Genomic DNA, 22,129 nt, shown 5'->3' with positions numbered 1-22,129 from the left:
GCTGCGCCTACGCGTGCGGCGGCCGCGGAGGCGAGGAACGACAGGTAAGGTCCCAGTTTTTTTGGGGACCTTAACGACAGGGCGTAAGTAGCGCCACTCCACTAGCAGCGGCGAACATTATCCCCGCGATGGCGGTGCTGGGGCCGCGCTCGCTGGGCAGGTCCAAAGTATAGTTGTTCGTGGCTACGACTATGAGTACCTGCCATACCGATAAACACAAAGATTCGCGAGAGACCACACTAGGGAGGGTCATTCTCATTGCATATTCCAGTAGTTGGGGTTTGGGGGTGAAAGGAAGTGGCTCGGCATAGCCAAGACCAGGCTGTCGTTACGCCAAGAAAGACTGAATCCCGTACGTACTGGAATCTGCTCGTACGTTTTGGGCCTTAATTTTTATAGTCAGCCATTGGCGGAGAGTGGGTGAGTACGCAGATAAAGTTGTTAAAAGCGGCTGCCTAATAGGAGCCCCACAAAAACAGAACGTTTTTAGATGCGACCGCTTCTCATTCACCCGACTTGTCCCTGCATCCGGCGTTGTTGGCGTCCGCCCCTCCCCCAGTTTCCTCGCCGCGCCAGCTGCGCTATCCGCCGCTCACCCCCCCTTCTCTCCGATAGCGAACACTCTCCCGCGAGGGGCATTGGATTTGATACGATTGTATTGGCTTGGATTGGCTTGGCTTGGCTTGGCTTTGCTTGGATTGGATTGGATTTGGATTGGATTGGATTAAAGTGGATTCTGTTGCGTCATAGCCGCGGCAGACGCACTGGCACCGGCGCGTCCCCTCACCGTTATGCGCGCTATAAAACGCGGTGCCTTGGCCGCTCCGCTTTATCGTTCCAGCGCTGTTCCTCCACTGTCCAACGCTGCAACGTGAACCCCCTATGCGTCGCATCTACACAGGGGTTCCCGCGAGGGGAGGTGGGAGTTTTTTCTTCAACAGCTTCACCAGCACCAGATAAACACATGATATTTGGACAACATTTGGTAGTGAAATACTTGCGTTGGACTTCGACAATCTTCTTTGTAGACGCACCAACATAATTAAAATGTTCAGTATAATAATCTGAAATCTCAGGTTCAGCGAACTTGAACAGATTACGAAGAAACGTTTTTGGCTTGTCGACATTTAGAGAATATTTTTTGGGCTATTTGCCACACAATGCGGATATTTCCTGCAGTTTCAAGTAACCTACGTCTAAATTGGCATTTGGCTGCGTTAACAATATGTCTTACAACTTTAAACAATGTGAATTCAATTTGTTTCTTTGGTTGCAAAAACACCTGGAAGCCCCTATTTCAATTCTTTATTCGTCAGATAGTAAGGGTTACGCAAAGTTTACGTGCTTTTGTAGGTTTTTCTAAGATTCGTGGGGAATACATGTTTTATATGCTGACAAAAAAACACGCCAGACAATCACTGTATGCACTATTCGCTTCTGCCGCATTTAAAACCACATCCCATTCTTCTGCGGATATATCACTTTGGAAAGTCGCTACATGTTTCACCGAGTAATGTCGCATCACGTTTTCTTGCGTCTACAAACCAGAAGAAATTTTATAGGCAGGCGATAACTTCCATCACATCATCTAACTAGCCCACACCTCACTGATATTATCAGGTGATAAACTAGTCAAATACGATGCGCACGAGGTCGCAGGTTCCATTCCCTGCCGGCGCGGCTACTTTTCTGAGGGAGGCGAAAAGCAAAAACGTCCGTGTGTTCGAGATTTAGGCACTCGTTAAAGATTCCCAAGTTGTCAAAATATTCCGCAGACCTCCAATACTGCGCGCCTCATCACCTGCGTTGCGTCGGCGCGTTAAACCATACAATCAAATCAATCAATCAAATCATTCGAAAAAGGATCCAGTATTGTCTGAAACTTAGGCATAATTTGAGGTGTCCCATTATTCGCATTAAAACACCTACACGACCGGAATATTACTAAAAACACACATAAGATGGATTTTCCAAGAATGCTTTTATGTTAGTCACCCGCAGGAACACGTTTTAAATTTGATTCAAGACTCAGCTGCAACACGTTTCGCCCGATGCCAAACAGCTGCTCAATACGCCAGGTGGAGGGCGATAAAAAGAGTGAACAAAAGTCCGCAATATTTCACCGCAATACACCCATAGTCATCCAATTTGACATTGAAATCGGCAAGTACATCATAAGGCAAATAATCACACATGTAAATACCAGGTATGTACCTAAATAAAAGATGCAAATAAAACTCTTCCTAACATGAGTGGACGTTTCTTATTATTGGACCATTCACCTAGGTAGACCCTTAATCTTAATGAATATTTAGGCCCAATCAGACGTTATAACTCGGTGGACCTCGGGTGTCTCTAGATATTCAGCCTTGCTGTGATCTTTCGGCTCTGTGTATTTGTTAGACGTTCTTGAATATTTTGCCTTAATGAACCTTTCGTGTCGTCTACAACATGACTATTTGGATCTACAAAATGGTACATCTATCGTTTCATTGGATCTTCAGACAACAAGCATGCTGGGATCTTTCGATTCTTTATTTTTATTCTTTATACAATTTTTTCCTTGATGGATTTTATTGTCTCTTACCATATGTCGATTACGATCTACCAACACGACCGGTTTATCGTCTTATTGTATGTTCATTCAACAAGCGTAGCATTTATAATGTCATGGCAGATGCAACTGGTGGGACCAAAGAAAAAATGAAGATCGAATAGTGAGCCACCAGGATCATTAGGCCCACTGTAACTAAGACGAGGTTAAGTACCTTGAGACGCATGTAAGCGAAGTGGCCAAACTGATGCTTACGATCAGATTCACGGGTTAGTCTGTAATTTGTACTAGAAAGCCAATATTTTGGTGCCAAACCACAAAAGATTTCTTCGCATTGTTCTGTTTTTGCTTGGAGTGTTGATACATACTTGGGTTGCGACAGAAGTGAGCGGGTGTAATTGTTTGTTGTAGACATAGGTCTACGAAAAGAGACGTGTCCATTGTATATTCATCTACACATAAATAACATTTTCAGTCATTGACATTTTTTTATTCGATTAGGGTCTGCTAAAGTGGGCAAACTTTGTTTTAAATATACTTTTTATCAAGGTGAGTTACAAATACCCTGCAAAAAGACCACAATAAAAATAACTTCTTCAGAAGGTACGACGAGTTTGAAACAACCCTTTCAACTGTATACGAAGAAAGTTATTATTTTGTATATCAACCAATCTTTGCACACATTCACGAAAACCACTGAAAATATTAATTAAAAATTCCTTAATGTTTGAAACACCCTACCACGTTACAAAATTCATATAGTTGTCCAGTGTCTTCCCAAGTGAAATGCCAGAACTTTTGACAAATTTTATTGTATTTTTTGCGTTTCAGAAACGCCGGGTCACGGGGCCGTCCCCAGCACGGACACCATAATTTGTAAGACTAGCCGGATACTCGCAGTCTTTTTCGTTTACTTTTTCGATAATTCTTTTTTTTTTTGCATCCCATGAACGCCACTCGCGGAAGAAGTAATAATTTTTGCCTGACATGATTCTTTAAGGTTCTATCGCAAAGCTCCCGAACACGATTTCTTTGTTTTTATTTGTTTATTTTTGTTTATTTATTTTGGTGATTAGTTTGTTGATTTATTTTTATAATAATTGATTTGTTTGTTTTTTGTTTATTTATTCAATTTAGGTTCTCACCAAAAGAGGTGGGCATCCCCGGGTAATGAACTGGGCACATTATTCTATCGCATACGAATGCAACCCAAAGAAAAAGAAATAAATGAAAAATGTGCAAGAATAGTTTTGTGGATATATACAAAAAAAAGCGATTAAGGAAGGCACGATGTTTTCTGAACAAGACCTCTGAGGTGGTGTGTAGAGCATGCACTTAAGAACGCCAACAAGCATAATGAAGGTGGTGCTTTTCGAGCAGAAACACAAGAACAGAGGGAAAACTGCATTTTCTTCATCTACACTACATTCGCATTCAGATTATAAAGTATTCACAAAGTATTCGAAAGAAGCTTGCACTGACAAAGCCAGTCAATACATGATAACAGAGATTTAATGCCATGTGGGCACTGGCTTGATGGTGCCTAACTGGATAACTCTTCGTAAAGCATAACTGGATAACTCTTCGTAATTCAGAATCCTGAGAAGCCACCAACTATAAACGTCGCAAATAACAGCGGCAGAATAGGGGTAGAGTGAAGCGCACTTACATCCTTACTAGTCGAAGGGACAAAAACGGGGTAAATAATTGCATATATTTCTTGGAAAAGTTGATCTTTGGTAAATTAGGGAGCGATAGTATGAGATGAAGGAAGATTAATAGTAGAATTCACTGGTGGCCCTGGAAATCCTGCAAGCGTATAGAGGCGGGAGTGTATGAAATAGTTACGTGTGATTTGAAACGTGGGAATACTTTCAATATTCTACCCAAATCACGCACAAAGCAGCACATTTACGGGATCACCGAGAAAGCTGTAGGAAAAAATGAGGGGCAGAGTATTACAAGTCTAAGATATATTAATATATATGGTTAAAGTAGGCTTTAAATAGTTGCTGCCCCACATGCGTGTAGTGCCTTGATGTCTGTTTGCAGCCGGATGTCTTTTTGTCATAGCAAGAGTCCAGTAGGAGACGCCTTCATGACAAACACGATTGGACCTGATATTCACATAACTGATGAAACACCGCCAGAACTCTTTGAATACACCGCATGCAGATGGTGTAATAAGCACTAAATCATGATTAACAGTATCGAAGTCCTCGCTACAGTCTAGCTGTATTACATCTACCTGTAAATAAGATCTGTTGTGCCGGTGTCGTTTAGAAAACGTGCAAGATTTTATGCCACGGACCTTTTCGGCAAGGCTTTGTGTTGGTAAAACTGAATAATGAGTACCTTGCTGCTAGAAGGTAATGACGCAAGGCTATTTTAAGACTTTGCAAAAAGAACGAAAATATGGTGACTTGCCAATATATCCCTGGGATAGTGGCTATTCTGGACTTGTACACGGGGAAGATAGCCCCTACGTTCGACTCTGTTCAAAAATGTCGCTCAGGAAGCGGCCTACATCTGAGGTGACAGAGTCAAAGTCCAAGACAACCCATCAGCCTTCAATATTGCATGAAGGAATGCTGTCGCAGCCAGTCGACTTTTTCGAGGGCCGTTTGAATGCCAGGCGGCTGTAGTTACGTGGGGCTGTCATAAAAATGATCAGTTAGAGTGACGTAAGGTAGCATAATGCGGCGTGATGTTAGCAAAGAGAACTGCTGGCTGTTGGAACAAGCTTAGGAGTGAATTTTGCATTAGATTTGGTTGGTATTTGCACCTGTTTGCACCTGAAGTAAAAACCAGTGAACATGTTACCGAAAATTCCTTACAATAAAATAGAACAACAATGAACAAAAGCGCGGTAATAAGGTAAGAGTGCCCAGGACGCTCATGATAAGAAAGCCTAAAAACGGACTTGATTGACAGCAATGCGATAGCTAATTGTGAAGTTAGTGGGTCCAGTTGAAGTCCGCACTTCCCAATAGGCAGTGCTAAGTCAAGGGAAAGTCCTTTTTAAGTAAATTGATTAAAGAAGCAAATCCCAGAACTGTAAATGTCGGGCCATATACAGGCCAAAATCACCTTAAAGTCCGTAAGATCGTGACTTTGGTAGTAATTTGACACCTAAACTTCCTTCGTTAGGATGAATATCTGATTCAGCTGCTTGGGAACAACATATTGCAACGAACCAGTGATTCTTTTGGCTTTTCTGTTTTTGCCGTCCGGCTGGGTCTGGCTCTCTTACCTGTGTTTCAAGAGAATTCAGTGTGTCGTGTTTTGCCCTGATGACTCAAGCCTGGAATTCTCTTCTTTGACCTCCAGTGTTCTCGACGTAATTGGGCGCTTAAAAACAATTACGCGAAGATATACGTTCGCAGAGCAGACACGGCTACATTCGATTTGGTGATACTCTCCTGCACGTCTTTATTTGTACATTGGTTCGCCTACTTCATTTTTTACTTTGTTAGGGGAGCTGTAGTTCTCTCGAATAAAATTGCGTTTCTTTCAAGACAGCTGCGTCGTTTTTGGCAACATTATATCAGGAGGAGAAGCTGGGTACGTGCACCAGAACCCTCTGAGTCGCCATGCAAGGCGCACCAGAGTTCTTGTGTACTAGTGGAGAAAGCAAAGAAGGAGGAGCTAGTGACAAGCAGCATGGTCCTCCAAGGCAAGCCTCTCGTCGTTCTTCTGCCACCTGAGGAGCTCGCATCATTCCGAAAATTCATTGGCGAAGACCCGTAACACTGGCTGTAGCATCTGGAGCGCGTCAGAAATTTACCCAGGTGGGATGAGAAACAAACCCTGAGGCAGTTGTGTTTCTTCCCCGATGTCTCCGCCCGAGGCTGATTTGAAAAATAGGAAAGTTCGTAGAAGTCATTGATCAACTTTAAAGCGGGATTACTTAAAACTTTCAGCACTGTTGTGCATTAAAAAACAGACTGAGTTGTTTTTTCAGACGCGAATAAACACCAGACGAAAGGTGTGTGTTCGCTGAAGAGATTACGGTGCTGTTCCGAAGAGATGACCCCCGAAATTGTAGAATAAGAGAAACTGCTCTTTCTGATTCAGGACGTTAAACAGCAGCTGTTCAGTCGACTCATTCGCAACCCCCCAAAAGCGTCGCTGAGTTTACCACCCGGGCTTTTATAATCGAGATGGCATAGACACAAGCTCAAGACAGAATTTGGGCTGAGGCTCTTGGAAGAGGCTCGGTTTCCGAGGGTTCTCCGTCGAGGGCCCACAAAGGCTACCCGGCGAGCACTCCACCAAGATCGAAGAATACCTGTCCAACACCAACCAAGGTCCAGCACACTTCTACTGTTCGTCATCGCCCTACCCATGCCGATCGACAGGCCGTGGAGTCAACGCGCGCTTAAGGCGTGTAAGATCTCCCTCCCACTTTGAAGAAACGTGATTCAGGAACCTCTTGAGGTTATGTTGCATTATCGTAAAAAATCAACCTTCACCCAACGACGTAACGACGCGCCGAAGGGTGTAATTCCCGACACGTATTCAGCAAAATGACTCGATCTAACCTTTATGTGACCCGCTAACATGACGATAGCCACATGCAGCGACGTGCATGCACAAAATTAAAGCTCACCTTTATAAGACGAAGCCAACAACTTCGCCAACAATGACGCCAAGGCAAACGATGAAGCCAACGACAAGGCCAACGACGAAGACTGTCAACACGCGCAAGCCGAGACACGACGCGCCAACGCACGCGAAACCCGAAAACGATAACGTCCGTCGTATGGCTGTCGTTTGACGGCCTTGATATGGCTGGTCACATTGGGAGCCAAGAAAGCCAAACACTCAGTGATAATTGGATCACTCCAGAATTGGTGAAGAACGTTGCTGCTCGCTGGCATTGTCTGCACAACGCACTGCAGGAGTTCAGGTCAGCAATCGAAGTGGAACGTGAGGAGAGCGTGTCAACCCAGCAAAGACCACGTACCCTGCTGCCTCCTTCCACGCTAAGTGACATTCCTCGCACGCGTGTCTTCACGCGAGAGGGAATTTGAAGACACACCTTACGACGACATCAGAATAATTTTGAAAGCGTCTGGTAGACCACAGCTGTTTTCGTTTAGAAAAAGCATGAACTGTAAGGTTCTGCATTGACATACGACTAATGAAGAAATGACCAAAAAAGAAATAAGCACTCCCTCACGAATCGACTACGCCAATAATTACCTCACTCTGGCGAATTGCTTTTCTTCAACCGACCGGAGAACAGGGTATTTTAAAATCAAACTGGACGAGCAGGACCGCAGAAAATGCTGCGTTTATCACGCCGGATGGACTGTACGAGTACGAGGTGATAGCGCTTTGATGGTGCATGGCGCAGCCACGTTCCAAAAAGTCATGAAACCAGCTGACTTGCCTTGTCTACCATATTGATGCTGTCGTATCCAACCAGAGCTTCAACAAGCACCTCCCATGGTTGGAGTCGGTACTTCAGGTAATTCGAACATCAGGATTAACACTGAAGTTTCTGGTCGACGTCATCAACGCCGATGGAATCCTCCCCGACCAGGCCAAAAAGCCAGCCATAGCGAACTTCCCGAAACCGAATGACAACAAAAGTTTGTGAAAATTATTGGGGCTGTGCGCCGAGTAACAGCACTTCATGGAAAAATTTGCACGCAGTACAGAGCAACTGACCGTCTTGAATAATTACAGCCACCCTTTTTTCTCGGTACTACACAAAAATTTTTTTCTGCGAGCTCCAACTACACCAGCAAAGCACGGCTGTTCTCGCTCATTTGAACAAAAACCCCAAACGTGAAGTGCACAAGGCGGCAGTGATATTTGCGCGGGTGCCGCTCTCATCCAAAAGCAACACGGCCGCGAAAACGTTGCCACCTCTGTAAGCTGTGGTCTGCCAAAGGAACAGAAAAACTCTAGTCAGCCGCTGAGGAGGAGTACCTTGCTGTTAAATGGACAACTTTAAAATTCTGCCTCTACGTGTATTGCAGATCGTTTAAAGTAGCGACACAACCTCATTCGCTGTGCTGGCTCGCAAATTTGATGGACCCCTCCGGCCGTCTCGGGCGCTGGTCCCTGACCCTCGAAGAATTCGACGTGACGTCATTTACAAATTGCTGGGAAGCGTTCTGACTACAAGCGCCTGTCACGCGCCCCGTCGACCGGCATTTAACAGACACCGAAAAAGACGTCATGTTTTTCGGCGTTTCCGTGCTCACCCAGAATTCTGACCCCGACTTGCTGATTTATGAAGAACTGAGGCCTTTGAAGAGAGAACCAATGTTTAAGAAGCTACACAAGGGAAGAAAACAGACACAGATGGCACTGGTGTAGCGCCTTATACATGGGTTCCGTCTTGAATGGCTATGAACCAACTGTCCCAGCTCTCTGCATTAGTCAAGACCTTAAGACCCCGAGTTTCACATTTACTTGTCTGGGCTATCCCAGTCGGGTAAACCAATGTATTAACAATTAGGCACCCGTACGTGTGCCGTAAACGAACGGTGGTTGACCCTGGGGAAGTAATTGAGGGTGTTTTAGTAATAGTCACCGCTACTAGTATTTGGAGGTATAAAAGAAGCCACTGCTAGCGTGAAAAAAGCGAAACCGGTTGCAGACACATGTATTAAATGATGCTCAACTATGACGTCTTAGCCGTTTATCAGGTTACAACAGATGTGTGAAGGCAAACAAATACGGCACGTTTGCCCAGGATGGGAAAACCAGCTGATTTATTAAGGCTGAAGTAGTCCAACAATTCGGCACCTACAGCTGAGCCCGTGCCGGACAGTTCTACCTTACGTGTTTTGTGGGAAAGATATGATTTAATTTCGAAGATATGGGTGGCTTTAGTAACTAAATTATATCTGGCGAACCTAAAAACTCTTTACTCTGGATAGAATCCAAAAATTGTAATATTGAATATAGGATTAAATATGCTTGTATGGTTACAGTTCACATGTTAACCTGCTATTTTGAGTTCAAAGTGCATTGCCATGTACATGGCTGAATGGATGGTTTGGAGGAATTGCTATTGGCCTTTGAAATCAACAGCCGTGTAGAGGTAGCTACGCCTAGGCTAGTTGCAGCCATGGTTAGGCATAGCGCTGTCTACGCCTCGGGATAGCACGAGGTAGCCAGCATTCCGGATCATACATCATTCAGAACGGCTGTAACTAATATCGCATGAAATGTTAACCACTCCTCTCTGAAATGCCGTCGGGCTTTGGGAGTATTTAAGTATATACGTAAATAAATCAATCCCAGAATTTCTGAAGAACTGCAGTGACACTTCTATTTGTCACCAACCCTGGCAAAGTCATCATACCAGAACTGGGAAACAATTTTTTACCGGAAGATATAAATTTAACAGGATGGAAGATTATGGTCATTCAACTCCCTCGAAGGTAGCAGCAACAACGTCAAGCGACTGTTGCAAAGAAACAGGAAAAGCGAAAACAGCAGCAGAGAAACCGATACCAGCAATGCGAACGAGGTCAACCGCTATCAAAGCGGCACGAATGCTGCCATCGCCGAGGGACAATATCAAGAGCGTAATCACATAGCGAAGTGGCCTTAACGTGGCCAATGTTGGCCTAGTCGAATTCTGCCCCAGTACTTCCCGATGCGGCAGGACCCACCCGCGACGCCAGGGCGAGGAAAGTCTAAGCGTTAAAGCGCAGCAGAATATAGTTGTGGTTTGCAGGATGCTGGGAAAACAGGCCAATCAGGTACACCCAAAAAATTAAACGAACAATAAGAGGACACCAATACGAAGACTTCGACGTTCATAACTGCCCAGCACAGCACGTCTCAAGGCATAATATGGGAAATACGCTCAGCGAGAATTCAGTGGAGATTCATGCCGACGTACTCATCCGCATGAATTCGTTCGCGTTGAGAGGGCGCTGCGGTCGCCACGCTGAGCGGACGTGCTCCGCCAGGGCTCCGCATATTTCACTGATTGTGCCGTGTTAATTACATCTGACCGCAGTGATTTTGTGCTCATCGTGTGTGTGAAGTTCCCCGGAACTGATCGACACCAATTTGGGCCCCGAGGACTGGATGTTTGGTGAAATATCAGCGATTTTGTTCCCAGCCACCGCTAGGCCTATTCAGACACTCCTAGGCTTCGCACGAATATGGCTCCTCAGTGGAGCGCCGGCGCTGGCCGCTAGGTCTACCGCTCCGCGTCGGCAGCTCGCGCCGTGCGGGCGCTCGCTGCGCTCGCTCGCTCCTTTCGCCATGGCATCGCCTTCATCCACCTACATCAACCATGACCTACCAACGGCAATTAACGCTCACATTCCGGACGGAGCGTCGAGGCCATGGATCTCAGCATGCCGGCTCCCGGCACGGACTCGACCACGTCGCAAGCCCCGCCGCACCGAGACACGTTTCGCCTGCACGGCCGAGGCGTCGTCGCCGTAGAGGGCGAATACCTTTCACCACTAGACACCGACGGATAGAAAATATCAGGAAAGCAAGTAAGCCAGCATCTACTAACACCACCGGCCTCTGGCTCCTCCGAACCGCGGCAGTCCAACCGCCCTGACCGGAAACCTAACTTCGCCCAACGCGTCTCCGCCCGTCTTAGTAAAGCAGCCCGCATGCCCAACGTGCTACCGAAGTCCGATGCCAAGTTTATCATCCGCCCAAGAGGAGGCCTTAACGTCGCCAGAGTTGAAGCGAATATTATCATGTCCGCCGTCCTGGCAGCAGCACAAACACCAAGAGAGACGGAGCGAGACGACACCATATGTACCAACACAGCTCAAAACATTATCGTGGTCAGTACCCCCAATGAGGAAAGAGCCAGGTAGTATGCTCGAATTCGATCCCTGCACGTCGGAGGCCAACAACACGAGGCGCACGCGTATCGAGCGGCACCACACGGCACCGTCAAGGTAGTTATCCGAGGCATCGCCGGGGAAGACTCCCCCCTTGAGATACAAGAAAATGTCGTCAACAGTGCAAATCTCATGGCTTTTGAGGCTCATCGCATTGGCAGTACAACGACAGTGATGGTGCTTTTCGCAAATACCAAAGTTTCTAACTTTTTCAAGTATGGTTCCATACTCTTACGTTGCACTCTGTATCGCCAGCACTGTGACGTTTGCCGCCGCTGCGGCCACATCGGACACCGAGCGGACGTCTGCCCACAACCGAACAAGATTGTGTGTTTCGCCTGCTGTAATATCCCAAACCCCGGGCAAGGCCACGAAACGCAGTGCACACCCCATTGCAAGTTGTGCGGCGGCACCCACCCCACGGGGACAGCCGGCTGCACGAACAGGTACAAAGTCCCCATTGTCGTGACGTGACGGCTCTGGGAACGCCAGCTTGAAGCGCAGGAGCAACGCCACCAACAATATGCGGCCAAATCAGAAGAATTCCCGCAGCTGCCGCAGCTGGAACAGCAGCAGACGCCGCCGGTAGGAGGAGAGCGCACGGCACCCGGGACACGCCGGAGCCGATCGCGCATGCGCCGGACCGCCAGAGAGCGTTCAGCGAGTACTAGCGGCAAAGGTGGAGAAGCGTGGCACTCCGCATCGAGACAGCGGGCCAGAGGGATCACCGGCGCCGCCGGAGGGTCCGTCAGCTGGGCGGACGCGGTGCGTCCTAGCAGCCTATCCCGACGCCCTGTGTCGAAGCATGAAACACCAAGATAACAGAGCAGCAACGCCGAAACGACCCAACTCCGCCACGAGAATGCACAGCTTCGCCGACACATCGCAGAACAAGACGCCAAGATCGCCGCCCAAAACGTCACAATCAATGCGATCAATGCCAAACGTGAACAGCTGCTAGCCCTGCACCAGCCCGGTCAAAGCCCGGCACACACTACCACAAGTGTACAAAGTGCGCAGTCATCGACAGTAAGCACGCCCCCCCCAAATGGACACTGACACTATGGAACTCGCAGAGGCCCGCCCAATGGCGGACAGTGGCTCGGGAGTGGGCAGCGGCATGGAACCTGACCCAAAGCGCCGGGCGCTGGAGAACTCGAAAGACCGACGTATACTCACCCGCCTCGACCATCAGCGGGACTGACAGGACCGGGTAGAGACAGAAATCAAGTCTATATACACACGTCTAGGAACCCTAGAAAGTAACGGACAACAACTCGTGAGCACCATGCAAAACATCCAAACCATGATACTTCAAATCCAAGCGCAGCTACAGCTGGCACCCGCCACGTCGTCCTCATCACCACCCTAATACCCAACGGCCCAACCATGACACCGCTCTCCAACCGACACTGTCCTCTTAGAATCTGGCAATGGAACGCAAACGGACTTCACTTCAAAAGAAATACGCTAGAACAACACATCCGGCAACTCGATCCCGAGTCCACACCGGACGCCCTCTTACTTCAAGAAACACACAGCGAGCAAATCCTGGCGATGCCTGGGTACCATGCCTACGCCATTCCCCCAAGCGCCCGGGGTGAAGGTGAGGGAACACCTCAAGGCGTAAGCATCCTCGTCAAGAAAGGCATCACATGCATCGAGCATCCACCCTTTGCTGCCAGCCCCATAGAATACGGCGTAGCGGAAATCGTGATAGGCAGACGTAAGAGCAAGGAAAGTATCTTCGTAGTCACTGCATATATCAATCCGAGACACTACAGACAGAGATTCCGCCACTTCTTTCGAAGACTGATCCAACTAGCTGGAAGCAACACAGTTCTCGTCGGAGGTGACTTCAGCGGCCCACATCAAGCATGGGACTACCCCCGAACCACAGCTAAAGGCCAGTGACTGCATGACGAGGTAGCCGACACCGGCTTCTTGCTCCTGAATGACACGACGTTCCACACCCGCATCGGCACCTCGGTGCAACGGGACACCAATCCCGACCTCACCTTCCACCGCCCGGCCCCGCACTGCGCCGCAGCCCAATGGAGCCATACGGGCCACTCCCTCGGGAGTGACCACTACATCCTCGAAATCCTCGTCCCGACGAGTCAAGCGGTCCTGTCGGCCAAACGCCGCACGCGACATCTCACGGACTCTGACGCTTTTCGGCACGAACTCGAACAGCTTGACGCCCTCGACGGCAGAGACAACATCCAGGCCATCACGGAGTGGACACAGACACTCCAACGAGTCAAGAAGCGAACCTCGTGGGCTGTCGAAGTCCCCGAACATGAGGACAGTGTAGACAGTCACCTAGCCCACGTGCTCGAAGCCCGACAGTCCATGCAACACAGGTGGAAGCGATATCGAAGCAGCCAAAAGCTACGCAAGAAAATTGCCCAACTCAACAGGGAAATCGAGAAATACTGCGCAACTCTCCGCCATCAGCAGTGGCACGCAGTGTGCCAACAGGCCGGGGGCCAACTTCATGTCGGACGCACATGACATCTGCTCCGATACCTGCTAGACCCAGCGAAGTCCAAGACCACCCAGCGTACCCATCTCGAGCGTACGATACATCGGGCGACGCGAGAGAACGGCTCCCAAGTCACGATCCGCTACCTGCAAGAGAAATATTTCCCCACCACCCCATCTACAAAGCTTCCACTATATGGCGGAGTCGCCAACCCTGACCTCGACCGGGACATAGAACTCTGGGAAGTGCAGAACGTGCTCCAGAACCTTAATGCCACTTCGGCGGTGGGCCCAGACGGCATCACCAACAAATAGCTACGGAACCTCCCTGACACATTCCTAGAGAGACTCACCCGCTACTTTAACCACTGTTGGCGTACGGGCCACCTACCCCAGAGCTGGAGAGACTCCAAGACCATCCTGATACCCAAGCCAGGCAAACCGCCCCATATTGGCAACCTCAGGCCGGTCTCGCTCACTTCGTGCGTTGGCAAGTGCTTCGAACACGTGCTCCTTAATCGTTGGAACCACTACCTAGAAACGAATCACAGGTATCCCCACACCATGAGCGGATTCCGCCAGGGCCTCTGCACGCAGGATGCCATGCTCCTCCTCAAACGGGCCATCTACGACAGGCGAACCAGCGATACCAAGGCCATCCTAGGACTAGATCTGCAGGGAGCGTTTGACAACGTGAAGCACGCGTTCATCTTAGAACAGATCTCGGCACTCAACATGGGGAATCAATTTTCGCGTACGTTAAAGCCTTCCTGTCGGATCGAACGGTCACTATCCAGGCGGGGGACCTGGAACTCCCGACTGAGGCAAGGCAGCACAGGCACACCGCAAGGCTCGGTCATATCCCCCCTCTTCAACCTGGTAATGATGAGAGTCGCTGCGGCCCTCGACAGAATCCAGAGCGTTAACTACAACCTCTACGCCGGTGACATCACCATATGGGCCGTCCACGGAAGCGAAGGTCAGATCGAGGAAGCTCTACAACAGGCGGTGCAAGCAGTGGAATGCAGTATCGACGGAACGGGACTTAGATGCTCGCCGACGAAATCGGAACTGCTGGTCATAGCACTGAGCCGCACTCGATACGGAGTCCAGCCCAACATCAACATCCACACGGCGGACGGGAGCGCCATACCACGAAAGGACATGCTGCGCGTGCTCGGCATGCACATACAAGCTAACGGCGCCAACTCGCACACGGTGCAACGGCGTTTACGCAAGATGACTGCGGCAATGACGCTCATCCGCAAAGTTGCCACACGCCACGCTGGGATGCCGGAGGCCAGTGCACTACGGCTAGTCCAGGCGTTCGTGGTCAGCCACGTTGCATATGTCGCGGCCTACCACAACTCGACGGCGGGGGAGACCCAACGCATAGACGCGACCCTCCGCCAGGCATACCGCGAGAGCCTAGGACTGTACAGATGCACTAGAATGGACCGCCTCCTTGAGCTGGGTGTGCACAACACACTGGCCGAAATTGCTGAAGCCCAACGCATGAACCAGCTAAATCGCCTCTCAAGCACGCCCACCGGTCGCCACATCCTCGACAAAGCAGGACTTCGCCCTCTCTACGATCCCCCACCGAAAGCACAACCCCTTCATTCGCTGCCTGCACATCGCGCCCATTCCGAAGAACATGCACCCGGGCATCCACGACGCTCACAGGAAAGCCCGTGCTAGAGCCCTAAGTAGACTGTACGCCAACGACGAGAGTGCACAATACGTAGATGTAGCCGCATACCACGCCAGACCCGGGCAGTACGCGGCAGCGGTCGTGACAGCGACCACGGGCATCGCAGTCACCGCGGCCAGCTTCCGAGCAAGCACACCGGCGCAAGCAGAAGAAATCGCCATCGCCCTCACCGCAACCGACCCCGGCTGCGCAGTCAATCTCAGTGACTCAAAATGGGCCATACGCAACTACGGTACCAACGCTGTCTCGGCAATTGCGGCACGAATTCTCAGCAACGCTCCAGGCTCTACCACCCGACCCTTGAGACTGCAATGGTTCCCCGTACACGAGGAGCAGGCCCCCGGGGTAGACCGCGCCCGCAACCGCAACATCACTGCGGACCAGGCCACTCGCGAACTCCCCAGTCGGGCGGCCCCCCAGGAGAGGTCTCCCCCCACGTCCCTGCAACCCGGACGGAGATCCCATTAAGATGCGCCCTACTCGCTACCTACACCACTAGAAGACTATGGCACCATACTACGGTGGTTTCCGAGACACCAGGAGACGGTTCCCGGCCCCACACCCCAACCTCACTCGAAGCGAGGGGACCCTCTATCGCCAAATACAGACAGACTCTGTGCTCACACCAGTACTGGGCCTCCACATTGCCCCCGCAATCAATGAGACATCCGAGTGTACCGTCTGCCGCGCCACTCGCGGCACGCTGGCCCACATACTACAGTGCACACCCCAAGACCCCGCACCCTCAAGCATCCGAAAGCTACCAGTGACAGTGCGAAGAGCCATCACCTCGTCAGACTACAACACCCAGAAATTAGTCGTCCAGTGCGTCCGGGAGGCCCTGGAGAGGCAGCTGGTTGGCGGCGCGAGCCCCTTGGGGCCGAGGGCCGGACGCCTGACCTGAAGCTCCTAGGGCTGGCCCGGATGACGCCATCGGCGCCACCGGACCGTTACTAGTCAATAAAGTATTTTCTCTCTCTCTCTCTCTTTGGCGTTCAGTGCAACAAGAATTGGTACAAAAAGTACGGTCGACATTGCTTCTATGGCCAGGGGGTGCCAAATTACGTCAGGTGCGAGTCGGTAATACTAAAATGCCTGCAGCACTGCAAGAAAGCGATTTATGCAACCATTGCCGCAGCGTAGGCTACCGGAGAGGCCTGCGCTCCAGCCCCAAAGAAGTGATCGTGCCCGGGTTACGATAGGCCAAATCCAGTGCACACCACCCATGCACGCCCAGATGCAAGCTGTGCGGGAGAGATCACGTGACCGGCGACAGAGCGTGCAAAGCGCGCTTGGAGACGCCGTACGTGGTAAGCGCGAGACAATGTTAGTGGCAACGGCTACAGCTGCAACTTCAGCGGCAGCGGCAACACCTGCATCTTCACCTAGATGTTCCCACGCTGTAGCCGACAAACATAGAAAAAAGGTCATTGCAATGAGAAATACCGGAGTCTGTGTGAACGTCACATTCGAGAGAGAATATACTGCGCATCAACAACGTAACCCAAACAGCCAACCGGTGGGGACCGTCACCGTCGCGTGAGCGGGTGAGCTTGGCGGACAGGGACAAGAGAGCAGCGCAACAGAACGGTTAGAAGATGATCAGGAGGCATTGCTTAAGAAAAAAGGAGAAATAGACGCTATTGTAGCCCTTCATAGCAAAAACACTGAGCTCCGCCAGGCGCTAGAAGAACTACAAATGGCGCTGGAGGCATGCGCTCTCCAAGAATGTGCTTGACACCCTCCACTCTCCCCTCCTAAGCTGTCGGAGACGAACAAATTAACAACGATGAAGAACAAAAAACTGGCCATCAAAAAACGAGTATGAGCGACACACTGCGTAATAGAGATTAGTATCAGCGTTGCCACAATGGACTAGATAACAGTTGCTCCGAAAATTGAAAGCTACATGTAGACCTATGTTACAACTATCAAGACAGCAACCACAGAGCTAAGGAAAGTCTACGGCGGACAAATCACCAAGATGAAGACGGCACTGCGACATCTGTTGTCGCGGGGAGTATGAACGGGCAAAAAAGGATCCACGTAGAACTGCGTTCGTGTGGATATAGAACTGCAGCGGCCATTAGAGGAAATGCAGTTTCAAAACAGAATATTGATAAAAGTGATCAACAACCAGATATACTTTTCTGCAGGAGACATTATCGAAGACCCTGCAGTCTCGTGAATACGGAAAAATTTGGTAGGCAAAAAAGGATAGCAGATGGCTATAATTTTTTTCCGCTGGACAAGCACGGCCCCTAGTCCGAAGTTTCTGGCATCCGTATGGAGTTCGGTTTCCGCATCTTCGTCAAAATGCGAGAGCACAGGAGGTGACTGCAAGCACTGGCGCAACTCGTCGAAAGCTTCCTGTAGATTTTCGTGCCAGACAAACTGGACGTCTTTCTTGGTCAGCCAGGTAAGGGGCTTAGCAATTCTGGAAAAGCCTTCAATGAATCGACGGTAGTAGGCGCAGAGCCCAACGAAGCGCCTTACACCTTTTTTATCCCGAGGGGCAGGAACACAGGCAACGGCGGCCGTCTTTTCAGGGTCAGGTCGAACTCCCTCCGCACTGACAACGTGTCCCAGAAATTTGAGCTCGGTGAAACCAAAGTGACACTTTTCCTGTTTCAGTGACAGACCGGCTGAGCGCATGCATCCAGTACTTGCGTGAGCCTGCTGAGGTGCTCTTCAAATGTGGTAGAAAACACAACAACGTCGTCTAAATACACAAGACAAGTTTGCCACTTCAAGCCGCTAAGTAGGGAGTCCATCATTCTTTGGAATGTGGCTGGGGCGGAATAGAGGCCGAACAGAAGTACCTTAAATTTCTACAGACCGTCCGGCGTGACAAATGGCCTTTTCTTTCGGTCTCTCTTGTCAAGCTCAATCTGCCAGTAGCCATTTCGCAAGTCGATAGACGAAAAGTACTTAGCCCCCCCCCCGAAGCCTGTCAAGAGAGTCATCTATGCGTGGCAACGGATAAACGTCATTTTTTGTCACACTATTCAGTTTTCTATAATCAACACAGAAGCGTATAGTTCCATCTTTTTTCTTTACCAGGACCACAGGCGATGACCATGGGCTGTTTGATGACTGGATGACGTCGTCGTCGAGCATAGTTTTCACTTGGGTTTGAATAGCTTCAAGCTCCTTACTTGACACGCGGTACGGCTGTTGCCGTATGGGCCACGTGTTTTCATCGGTTATGATGCGGTGCTTCGTATTTTGGTCCGTCGTACTTTAGATGAACAAGCAAAGCATTCCTCAAATTCCTGCAGGAGTTTTCGAAGGAGTTTTCGAATCGGGTTTTCTGTCTTTCACAACACTGACGTCTCCAAGCGTGAAACATTCGACTACCTCTGTAATTTTCTCGACGTAAGCTATGGAAGTACCCCGAAAGAGACGACGGTGCTCCTTGCTAAAGTTTGTGACGAGTACTTGCGTTCGTTCATCACGCAACTGAGCAATGCCTCTAGCCACGCACACTCCCAGCGTGAACAGGAGAGACAAGTTGGCGTCCGCCACTGCTTTGCCAAAGGGAATTCCCTCACACGAAACTTCGACCAGCACGCTTGATCGCGGCTGCATGGTGACGCCGTCGCCTGTGGTACGTAGCACTGGCATACGATCACAATCACTTTCGTCAGTGGCTAACTCCGTTGCGAAAGCAATCCGACGATTCCGAAAGTCAATGACGGCCCAATATTCGCGAAGAAAGTACATACCAAGTATTACATCTCGAGAGCACTCACGGAGAACAAGGAAGCTTGCGATGAAAGTTGACCCCTTAATTTTATTCCTAGCTGTGCACATACCAATCGGCGTGACAATGTGCCCTCCAGCTGTTCGAATTTGTGCTCCTGTCCAGGACGTCGTCACCTTGTTCAAACGCGCCGCCATTTTCCCGCTGAGAATAGAATAGTCCGCTCCGGTATCTACTAAAGCGCCCATGCTCCGACCGTCGATATGAATGAGAATATCCAGAGACTTGTTTCTCACACCATCATTCGCCGTCATCGTTGCGTCACGTGCAGACACTTTTAACGGTGGAAGCTCTCGATGATCGTTTTGGCACTCAGCGACCCCGCCTCCAAAGGCCGCTGCATCTAGTTTTCCCGACCAGAACTTGGTGAGCATACGCTGTCACAGCCGGAGAGGTTCGCACGAGGCCGGCGCGGCGATGGTGACCTGGAGGGGCGACGGTCTGATTGTACCGATGTACGCTGGCGTGCGAGGTAGTCCTAGATGGCGCGGGGTCTTTCACCAGGTCTGGGCCTGGGAGCATTGACTCCGAAATCCCGTAGCCCGAGCTCCCTGTAGGGACACCGACGGTACATGTGTCCTGCCTCACCACAGTGGTAACAGAGATTACCACTGTGGTAACACAGTGGTAACATCTGACTTCCGGGGTCGGTCAGCGAAGCCTGTCGTAGGTCCGGCCGGTACCATTGTTCCATGGGAGGCTGTGTACGTAGGGACGGCAGAAGCGGTGTTGATAGCCTAACACCCTGTGGCGATGCGTATGTCGGTAACAGTACAACGGGTGGTGGCTGCCTGACTGCCAGGGCATACGTTAACTGCATCGGTTCAGGCGGTACAGGCGACACATCGTCCTGGGATGGCGACGCTCTGAAACCTTACTGTACCTCCTGCCGTACAATGCTCGCGATGGCTCCTGGTGTAGCCTGTGGCGCCGTTCCAAGAATGTTATGCAGCTCCTCACGGACCACGGAGCGAATTAGTTCACGGATGCCACTCATGCTGTCACCAAAGGAGGCGCTAAGGCTTTCAATTGGAGCTGCAGCGGCAACTTCACGATCGTACGCGTTACAACGCTATAGCAGGGTCGTTTCCATTACGGATGCCTCGGAGATAAACTCGGCGACGGTCTTGGGAGGGTTCCGAACGAGGCAGCCGAACAACTGCTTTTTCACAGCACGCATAAGGTGGCGTAGTTTTTTTCCTCTGGTATATTGAGGTCCGCTCGCCTAAAGAGGCGCGTCATGTCCTCCTCTTACATGCTGACGCTCTCATTCGGCATGTTGCACGCGAGATCGCAGCGCGTGTTCGGCCCTTTCCTGACGATTCGTACTTGTATGGTCTTTCAGAAACTCATGGCAGAACTCCTGCCACGTGCGCAGCGTACCTTGCCTATTCTCGATCCATGTCCGAGCGCCGTCCTCCAGGCTAACATAGATGTTTATCAGCTTGGCAGCGTCGTCCCACTGGTTGAAGCTTGCCACGCGTTCAAAGTGGCTCAACCAGTCTTCGGCGTCTTCGAAGAGATCGCCGTGGAAGGCTTGGGGCATTCGCGGCTGATGAAGAACGAAATGGCCTTGCGCGCTGCTGACGCTGGTCATGGTGGCCGAGCTGAGCGTGTGCTCCCTCGCTCTCCTTGTTGCGGTTGGTAGAAGCGCGAACTCAGGTGAGGCCCCCTGAAGCCGTCGACTGCTTAGCTGATTGATGGGTGTCAACTCATTGACTGCGGTCTGACGTCGGGTAGGACTGTCGTCTCGATTCATGCAGAGGCTTGAAAGGAGTCTACCCCGCACCTCCACCACAATTTGTCACGTAGGATAGGACACAACGGTAAAGATTGAACTTTTATTTGGGCGAAGTTGTGCCCCAACAAGAAGAGAGGAAACGAGCAAAGGCTCTTGCGTCTCGTTCGATCTCCGAGAACGACTGGCTTCATTCGTGGCGTGATCTCTTGCATGATCTCCCCCTCGCAGTGCACGTGCGCTCGCGCCTCCGTTGGCGAACACAGACAAGCTGGCGCTCCCGGTGACGAGTTTGCGCTGCCGGTTGCAGCCGGTTCTTTCACGTGCAAGCAACGCGGCCAACTTTGCGACATCTCCGAAAGCATGCGGCGATATGGTAAACGCCGACGGTATCCCCTGTGGGTCGAGGGCGGTAGCGATCCCCATGTAGAAGGGGTCGTGCAGAAAGTAGTGAGAAAGGCCGAGGGAAGCCTCAGGAGCACTGGCCTGAGATGCTCACACATTAGGTCTGAGCTTCTACTATACAAGCTCATAAACAGACAGCCTAGATAATTTAGCAAAGTACGAGAGCAGATGAAGATCTATACCCGGTACGGTTGGGCGACATTCAGGATATCCGACATCAGAGTACAGTGCATGTATCTCAACGAGAAAGGCAACAAATATGAACCAATGGCGGAAATATTCAGAAAGTCGGCCAGGGGTATCGTCTAGGAGAAACTCACACAAATCGTGCGGTGGTACGTGATGAGCCGCAACACGTACGTGGTGGCGGTTGACAAGTGGGAGACAAAGAAGAAGGGAAAATGCAAAATCGGTAAATCAATGGGCGTGTAAGACGTCAATCTGAGTACCCAAGTCCTCGAGTACTGAGCTACTGCTAAGATGTGGCATACAGGACACCTTAGACAAAGATAGAGGTCCAACCAGTGGCGTGGCTGCTGACGCTCACTATAACATAAGCAGGCAGAATAATCCAGAAAAAAACAAGCTGCAGCTACCCCGAAGAGCGGGGGGC

This window comes from Haemaphysalis longicornis, unplaced genomic scaffold (assembly GCF_048455015.1).
Source record: "Haemaphysalis longicornis isolate Haplotype H1 unplaced genomic scaffold, Haemaphysalis longicornis Haplotype H1 scaffold_6, whole genome shotgun sequence".
In the NCBI taxonomy this organism is placed as follows: domain Eukaryota; kingdom Metazoa; phylum Arthropoda; class Arachnida; order Ixodida; family Ixodidae; genus Haemaphysalis; species Haemaphysalis longicornis.
This window is presented reverse-complemented; position numbering follows the sequence as displayed.